General features: G+C 39.7%; 1 pseudogene; it reads right to left on the reverse strand.

Annotated features, from left to right (window-relative positions):
- Positions 1 to 6,502: 6,502 nt before the first annotated feature.
- Positions 6,503 to 8,486, reverse strand: LOC132610383 (probable disease resistance protein At5g43730; annotated as a pseudogene).
- Positions 8,487 to 9,212: the final 726 nt, after the last annotated feature.

The following is a 9,212-nucleotide window of genomic DNA, read 5'->3' on the forward strand; positions in this document are numbered from 1 at the left end:
TATTCATCCTATTTTCTTTGTGATCGAATTCCTGTACTCCTTATCAAGACACTTATCCCCTATTATCGATGTTTTGTCTCTTGACCAGAATTGTTAGTCTATTATCCTTCCTCTTATCCTTAGTGGCTATTCCACTCAACTTTTATCTTAGTCTACTATCTACTTTGAATACCATCATACTCAATTCTTCTCTGCTTCTTCATTTCTGAACTTCCTATTACACTTTTATCTTGAATTTCTGGGTAATTTCTTCTTCCTTAGTATACTCCTTTTCAATCTTTATTTAGTCATGCACATGACTGACTGGGTATGGTTATCATCAAATCGTCATTTCATTTTATCGACCTGCTAGTGTAGTATCCCTTTGAGGGGTTTTCCAATTCCTTTATTGCCATATTTCCATCTTTCAACAAGGCCTACTTCTGGTCCAATACTTGCTTGTCTCATCTTTCCCTCATTAGGGTGTTAACCTATTATTCTATATTTAACATCCCATTAGCTCTCCTTTTTCTTGTAAGTGCACGCTCTCAGCGAATCCATAACCAATCTTAGTCATGACTATTCGCCGTCTAAATTTACCTGGTCGGTGGCACATATTTGTAACCAGTCAGATATTCTCGTAGACGTAATAATCCTGGATGGGCCTAAGCTTTTATCAAAAGAATATTCATAGTTTCCTTACTGTTTTTCCAAGATCACCTTTCTCCTATCATTCACTCCCTATCTCATCACCGTGATGGTGTCTAGCGCCAATTTTATTCTCAAAATCTGCCCTGATTGTTAATGTTTCTCCTTCTCTTTGCCACATAAACACTCGATCTTTAGACAAACCTAGTTTTAAACTACGAATTCATCCTCTTAATGGAGGGTACATCTTATATCAATTCGCGACCTCCAACTCATTCGCCTACCATTACATAACCACTCGCTTCAAAACATCATTCACACCCTTCATTAGGTATTCAACCTTATATTACTAACTCATTAATCTCATGACAAGAGGACTTCTAAAAAAGAATCTTTCTGTACCTTAGTCCTAACTTTGTCTTATATCCATATATCCTTATACTCGTACCTCGGTACAACATCCTTGCTAATATACTTTATATGATAGAAAGACTCTTATCGATGTCTAGCTTTTTTTTTAGCACGCACATCGTTCTCTTACCTCTTCTACCCCTTCGTACTCATAACTTATTAGCTTATTTATACTCAAGGGTCATGCCTAAATATATATTTATCCCTTCCACTTCTTACTTCAAGAATAAGTTACAACTCTCGTCTAATCATTCTGACGTCTCATTAACGAAACACTTTGAAAGGTTTAATCAACTCAAGTTTTGCCCCGGTCCCACCAGCAATATGAGAAGTAGCATATAACAATGTAGAACTCGGGTCAATCAACGCATATACATCACGAGAGAATATTGATGATATATATGTGACAACATCGGGAGGCAACTCAAGATCCTGTCGTCTAGCTAGTGTATAGATAAGGTTTTGAAGAGCACTTGAACTGGGTGCTCCTCCTTTTCCTTTACCACGACCTGCGGGCACCTGCAAACCTTACCCCACCGGGGCGTGCGGACGATGAAGAACCAACCGCTAATCCTGTGGCTGAGCCTTATCTCTGCCATTCCTCAATGGGCAATCGCGCATCATATGACCAACCCGACTGCAGGCGTAACAAGCACCTGAACCTAAGCGGCACTGTCCAGAGTATGGCCTACCATACTGAGCACACCGGGGTGAAGGTAGTCTCACCTGTCCTGAATCATCCCTATACTGGAAACCCAAAACTCTAGAGCTCTCACCCGGTCCAGAATAAATAGGACGATCAATTCTCTTTCCCGCAAATCGAGAAGGTGCACTGGCCACTGATTGGCCTGAATACCTAGAATACTGTCGCCCCATCCCCCTTCTGAACTCGCTAGCAGCACCGGAAGATCTGGCCCTCTTACTGTTTCTTCAATCAGAATCACGCTCGCCCCTCTGCGGCTACTGCTGTTCCTCCAAATTCTGGGCATGGGCCTGAATACGAGCAATATCCATCCCGTCCTGGAGCGAGGCTGTCAAGCACTCCTTAATCAAATGTGGCCCCAAACCACTCACAAATCGGTGTACACAGTCGCCTATATCGGCTACCAGGGCTAGGGCATACCTAGCCAAAGAGTTAAAGCAGAGACTATATTCCCGAGCGCTCATATTCCCTTGCCTGATATTCAAGAACTTATTAGCTCGGCCCCGTCGAACCTCCGGTGGCAAGTAATGTAGGAGGAAAGCTTCCACGAACTCCTGCCATACTGGGGGAGGTGCGTTTGCCCCTCTCAAAAACATCCAGGTGTTATATCAGTGAACAGTCACATCCTGCAATCTATAGGAAGCCAATTCCACTGACTCAGTATCGGAAGCATGCATTAGTCTCAACGTCCTCAGCATCTCATCTATAAAACCCTGTGGGTCCTTGTCCGACTTTGACCCGTAGAATTCTGGAGGATTCAGACTAATAAAATCACGGACTCTTGCGCTGACCGCATTATCACCCTGGCTCGCGCCCTGCCGCTGTTCCTGAGCGGCAACCAACTGGGTCAGCAACTGAATAGCCTCAGTCATCTGCTGGCCTGAGGCACCTGGGGGAGGAACTGGGGATACTAGAGCTGGAGCTGAGGCCCCTTCATGCTCCTCTAGTAAGGGAGGAGTATGATAGGTCAGAGATGGAACCTCATTATGGGACTCACCCTCTTTTATCTCTGCCAGTGGCTCCCGTTTAGTCCTTCTTCCGGCTACTGTCTTGACCTTCTGAGCCGCTATATCCTTCCTCTTCATAGGCATTACTGAAATCATAACACACGATTAGGAAAAGGGGAAACCTAATAACATGGTTCTATCGCACGATCTAAGATCAGAAGAAAGAGTCAATCATTCCTAAATGCCCTGTAGCCCCCTGTTTATAAGTATGGCACGCTTCACACCCATAAAAAGACTTTACTGGACACGGCTCGTAGACACTCCCTAGGACGAAACTGCTCTGGTACCACTTTTGTCACGACCCAACTAGAGAGCCATGACGGGTACCCAATACTAGCCTACCAAACACCTCTGATCTTACATTCCATTATCATTACTAAGTGGGCCACATAGACAGCTTGTGAATATCTTACTTAATACGGTCATAAACAACAATGCTCATAAGCATATGTCAACAAGACTCACCAAAATATTATACAAGAATAAGAACTGATAAAGTTCGGGAACATTTAACTACAGACATCTGTCTACGAACCTCTAAATAGGTTACACGAATCCATAAGATGGGGCAGGACTCTGCCGTACCCAAGTATATGTATACAAAAGAGCAGTACCAATAACTGCGACTCCGAACAACTGGAGCACTTCTGAGATTCCGCTGATGGAGCTCCTAAGGATCAGATCCGTCTACTTGTCTACTTGCGGGCATGAACGCAGCGTCCACAAGAAAGGACGTCAGTATGAACAATGTACTGAGTATGTAAGGCATGAATAACAGCATAATAAGAAATATAGAACGTAACAGGAGATAAAGATAACATGTACATCTAATTGCCTCGTAAGGCGAAAACCATGTATGCTAAGCTTTCAAGAGAAAACATTTCTCATATATGTATATAAATAATAGTGCTGCGGAACGTGCAGCCCGATCCATGTATCATATTATCTTTATATATATAAATATATTGCCGCGGAACGAATGCCCCAATCCATTTATCCATATATCCCGCGTCCGGGACGATATCATAATATACCAACTGATCAAGTGGTTATGCGTATATAACGCCTCACCTATATATATAATATAAGTAGCATGCATGAGAGCCCAAATAAAAGATACAAATGTTATCGGAGTGACGTAAGGCCGGTAACCTCCGATTTATATTATGGAACAATCATCATCGCTATATCTCACCTCGAAGGAACAATTATTATAAGGTGAGATCAACAAGAATGAATAAAATCAAGAAAATCATGAAATAATCGCATACTAGCATTAAAATTATAAGCTTTGAAATTTGTAGAATTAAAATCATCATCATCATGTTCATCATAGAAAATATCACATCTTTAGTATCATATGAAGCTTTTAAGAATCATGAACTTCTAACTTTTGGAAGTAAGAAGGTTATGAAAAATATGTATGGAATCATTGCATATGAATCATGCCTTTTGAAAGAAAAGGACTAGCCTTAACATACCTGAAAATTCACGTCTCGGCTTTCCCACCTATTTCCGGTCTCGCAATATACATATAAGACCATTCATACTATGGTTAGGTCCATTGTTATATACTTATCCTAAGCCTTCAAATTTAATCTCCTTAAAATCTGCCGAAATTCGGGTAGCATCTCCCCTGTTTATATGTCTAGCCTGAAATCATAATTCAACAACCAACAACAACAACAACAATACCAACATCAACAACATCATTTCCAACACCATCATATTCCATAAACATCCCACATAATGTTTTCTAAGTTCCACAACTAACCTACTCGTTGTACGACTATTTAACAACTTTATATCCGTAAATAAACCGAAACTAGCATTAATAATAAGAGATTCATACCTTACTCCCGTTAATATTGTGATATCTTCATTTCCCCCTTGAACTTGAGCCAAAACTCGTCGCTATACGATTTTATAATCACAACTATACGTTGTTCGGACCTAAATCTGGAGATTTCAATTAATTTGCACTAAAATTCTATGGACGGAAGTTGGGGGATTATTCTAGAGAGTCAGTACTGTAGCAGCGCGGCTACTGTAGCAGCTCGATTACTGTTGCGCTCGTTTCTGCTCTATCAGCCTATCTTGTAATTTCCATAATTCTCTACTCCGATGTTGTATCGACGAGCAGTTTGTTGTGTTGGAAACTAGACTCGAGGAACTTAATTTTAGGATTTTGAAACACCTTAAAACTCCTAATATACTAGGAGATATACCCCTCCAAAGTTGACTAAAAATCTGCCCAAAATTCTGCCAACTTTTGTTTTCCAAATTTTTCGACAAATTTATTTTCTTCAATTTGCTTGGTCTCGAACTTTTAGGCACTTTCTTGACACTTTTTAAGAGTATTCATTAACCTTATAAGCGTTCCATGACCTCTCCGAGCTTACTTTAGTTTACTTACAATGCAAACGACGCGAAAAAATTTCGAGGTGTAACAGAAAGCTCAGGTTTGAGTGTTCATGCCACCCACTCATCTTTCGAGATAGGTTACGGTTTACTCTTTTATACTCCGATTGGAGAGCTATTTAGTTCATAAATATTGAAGGGATATTAGGCGGAAAGTGCCATGTATGGGTTTGTATGAAGACTGTGTGTTGGTTTGGTGCCATGTATAAGACTATGGAGTTTTAGTAGAAAATGTATGATTCTTTATGGCTTAACTCTGTGTCCTGGAAAACTTGGAGAAATGTTGTAATCCTTTATATTCTTGAACTATCAATAGAATAATAAAAAAAAAATGTGGTTCTGAGTTCAAGGGGATAGAAACAATAAGTGCAATTGTTTTGCTTACCTGTATGAGGGATGCCGCTCATCTTAGAATATCATTGAGTGATGTCCTAGAACTAGAGGGCTTGAGAAGAGGCTTTGAGTGTCTCACTCAGCCTTATCTTGGCATACTTTAGTTGCTGGGGTTCCTCTTTGTGACTTCTTAAGATTGTGGAGGCCCCCCTTCAAGTGTTTCTTTTTGTTTAAGGTTCTGTGAAAAGGCTAAATACTATTTGAGTTTCTTTACTCCATCATAGGATATATCTAGAGTTTATAAGGTTACTTGTGTATCTTTTCCTTCTCCTAAATTGCAAACTTAAGTTCAAAAGTGCTGAAATAAACTTAAGTGTATAAATGAATGACACAAAAGATGTTTGCTAAATTCCATTTTAATGACCCGCTAGGTCGTAATGGGGTTGACTTAGTAAACTAGACCTCCGTTGGGAATTCCGAGGCCACGGGTTAGTCTGTAGCGTGTTTTTATGTATATGTACATGTTTGGTTTGCGTCTGTAGGGCCTCAGATTGGTGTTGGGAATTTTGGGTGAAAAACTCATGGAAAAACTCGAGCTACTAGTCAAAATGGACCGCTGTAGCGGTTGTGGCGCCGTAGCGGGTAGAGGGTCACCGCCGAGGGAGCGAGAAAGGTTAATAAGGTCCGCCATAGTGGGACATTTCCCGATATAGCGAAACCGCTGCAGCGAGAAGTCGACCGCTGCAGTGGTCGACGGGAGGCAGAATCAACATTTTATATTCTTATTGCCTAACTCATTCCCCACGTAACTCCAAAACAGTTCCCAAGAACACTTGTGGCGATTTTCTAAGGCTAGGGCTAAAATATTCTTGAAAGGTAAGTCTCAACCCTTTACTTTGTTCATTCTATCATCATATTAAGTTCCATCTTTTACAACCACTGTTCTATTTTTGATTCTATGATTTACACAGAAAATGCGATCAAAAAAGGAAGAAGTTGGCTACACGTCATACCACCAATCTTTCTCATAGTTACGGCGATTTCTCATGAACTTGTAGAAGTTATGCAAATCGCGGAATCGGCCTTTGGAATCTTCGAGCTGTTCCAAGCTGGCCAAGCCTCACCTCGTCCATTAATACATAAAGGAAGATTGAGGTATTGAAGCTGGGAAAGTTTATGTAATATCTCCTTTAGGAAAGTTTCATCAAGATCTAATATTCCACCCATATCTAGAAATTTAAGCTTGACCAAGTTTCCCATTCCTTGAGGTGCTTCCTTAAGACCAGTGCCAGATAGATCTAACACTCTCTGATTTTTTAGCTTTCCCTATGGTGGTATAGATCTGAGTTGTTTACATCCTCCAAGCAAGAGTGCTCTAAGACTTCCCAAGATAGATATGCAACTTGGCAAATCCATAAGCTCTTAGTTATTACTTAAGTCGAGTACTTGGAGGTTGTTCATATGCTAAAAGAAACATTCGGGGATCCTTCTTAAATAACACCAATTAAAAAGCAAGGTTGACAATGTGGGCAATTGGGTGCCATGTCTTCAGGTATTCTTTTAAGAAAAAAGACTTTATCCAAATCGAATGCCCAATCTTGCTCCTCCGGCACTTATGATCTTATTCCAGCCCTCACCATGTACCTTGGTTTAACATTTGTGATCCGCAATGCCATTTCCCTTAGTAAATCATGCATACTAGTTTATTCAATATGGTATGACCCTGGTTAATCTCTTCTTGCCTACTTTTCCCTTCACCAGTCCCTCCATGATAAATCTACCAATTGGTTCATATCTATCAATTACAAAGTCCTCAAGATACAAAGCACAGTACAAGAAGCACTCTTGCAAATTTGTATTTTTCAACCGATCATAACTATACTGCAGTACCTTGAAGACATCACTTTCCATGTCATCAGGGAATTCTTTCAAAGCATTTTTCCACTCCCTTATATCAGTCACCCCTCTCATGCTTCCTGCCAAAGTGATGAGCTCGAGTGGCAAGCCCTTGCACCTTCCTACCATGGATTTAGAAATTGGCTCGATATCTGGAATAAGCACAGTCTCGCATCCTAGACTCTTCCTGAACAACCCAAAGCATCATAAGTATTGAGTTTCTCCACTTTGAGTAGTTTCTGACAACCCATCTTTTGGCCGACTTCATACGAGCGAGTAGTTAGAATCATTCTACAGCCTTCGATGCCAAGAGGGTCACCCAACTTCTCCAAGCAAAGGCGATCCCAGACATCATCCAATATGATAACAATGTTCTTCCTTTCTTTGGATGCCCGGCTTAATTTGGCTGCCCTTCTAAGTTCATCCTCCTCATTTGAAAGATCGAGATTCACAATTTTGGCAAGATCATCTTGTAATCTTTTGATGCTAAACCCTTGAGAGACAGTAATCCAATGAACTTGATAATGAGTGTCTTTAACAAGCCGATTATGTATATGCTTTGCCAAAGTTGTCTTGCCCACACCTCCCATACCATATATACCGATGCTTGAGACATTATCATCCTGTAACCACGTCCAAATCACTTCTAAATTTTGTTTTTATGTTTCCTCGTGAACTTGCGACGCCAGCAGTAGACACTCATCGTGCTCATACATGTCCTGTACGAGCATTCCAAAATGTTTACTTTGCTCAAGAAGTTCTCCAACCCTTCCATTCATCTTCTCCAAAGCACCTGCATTTTTCGTCCCTCTTGTCACTTCTTCTTTTAAAGCACGTAAGTTTACTTCGATCTTTATAACCTCGTCCAACCAAGAAGTGACTTCTCTTTTCCTCTTCTTTCCAGATTGCTCTCGACTCTGAACTTCTGTCTTCACATCGAATGCTTTATCTAATAATTGTTTCAAATTTCTTTCCACAGTTTCCAAATTCTCATCAAAGTCACTGATACTTTTGAACATCTGTACTCCAAAATCTACTACCTTCCTAAAAATAGCATCCATGATCTTCCGAAAAGCATTGCAAAAAAAAAAAAAAAAACATAATAATGTAGTTCAGTTGCAGTGGATAAAATCATAATCAAGATGTACTTTACTAAAAACATTATTTCCTGCACAACACTCTTCCATTTTGAGACAGAATCAAAATACTTGACAAGATTCCACTTCTATATTGTTTACAACTTTCAAGATCTCAAAATTATCAACCTATTCAAAGTTAAACTTTTTAATCATCATCACACGACATTTCAAATAGGATTCCTATTTCCTGAAGCAGCTATAGAACCACACATGACACTAAAATTAACTACTCTTCTCCATTTTAGTCGTATGATCAATGAACTTGATCATCTTGAAGAGACTTTTTAAAAAGAAATATCATATGAACGACATCAAGGAGCCCAAGACTTCACGTACTTTGCGTATGATTCAAATTTTTATGTGATATTTACTCAACAAAACTAACTTTTCAGTCATATTACTTTTTTCTTTAATTCTCGCTACTATAATATATATCTCAAATTCAACACCTTAAACATCATGTCCAGTAAAATACCTTCATATAATATGCAACAAAGAAAGTAATATCAGATTAGCTACCCATTACTAAGGCAACAATATTACCTTTTATGTTAAAAGTGTGGCAAATCATACCAGGATATCAAAACCGGAACAAAAGTACAGTGCGTTTTATAATGGAAGTTAATTAGATGGATCTTTTTCATAGAAGTAGCATCTCTTCCTTGTTTAAAAACG

Source organism: Lycium barbarum, chromosome 1, assembly GCF_019175385.1.
Source record: "Lycium barbarum isolate Lr01 chromosome 1, ASM1917538v2, whole genome shotgun sequence".
NCBI classification, from domain to species: Eukaryota; Viridiplantae; Streptophyta; class Magnoliopsida; order Solanales; family Solanaceae; genus Lycium; species Lycium barbarum.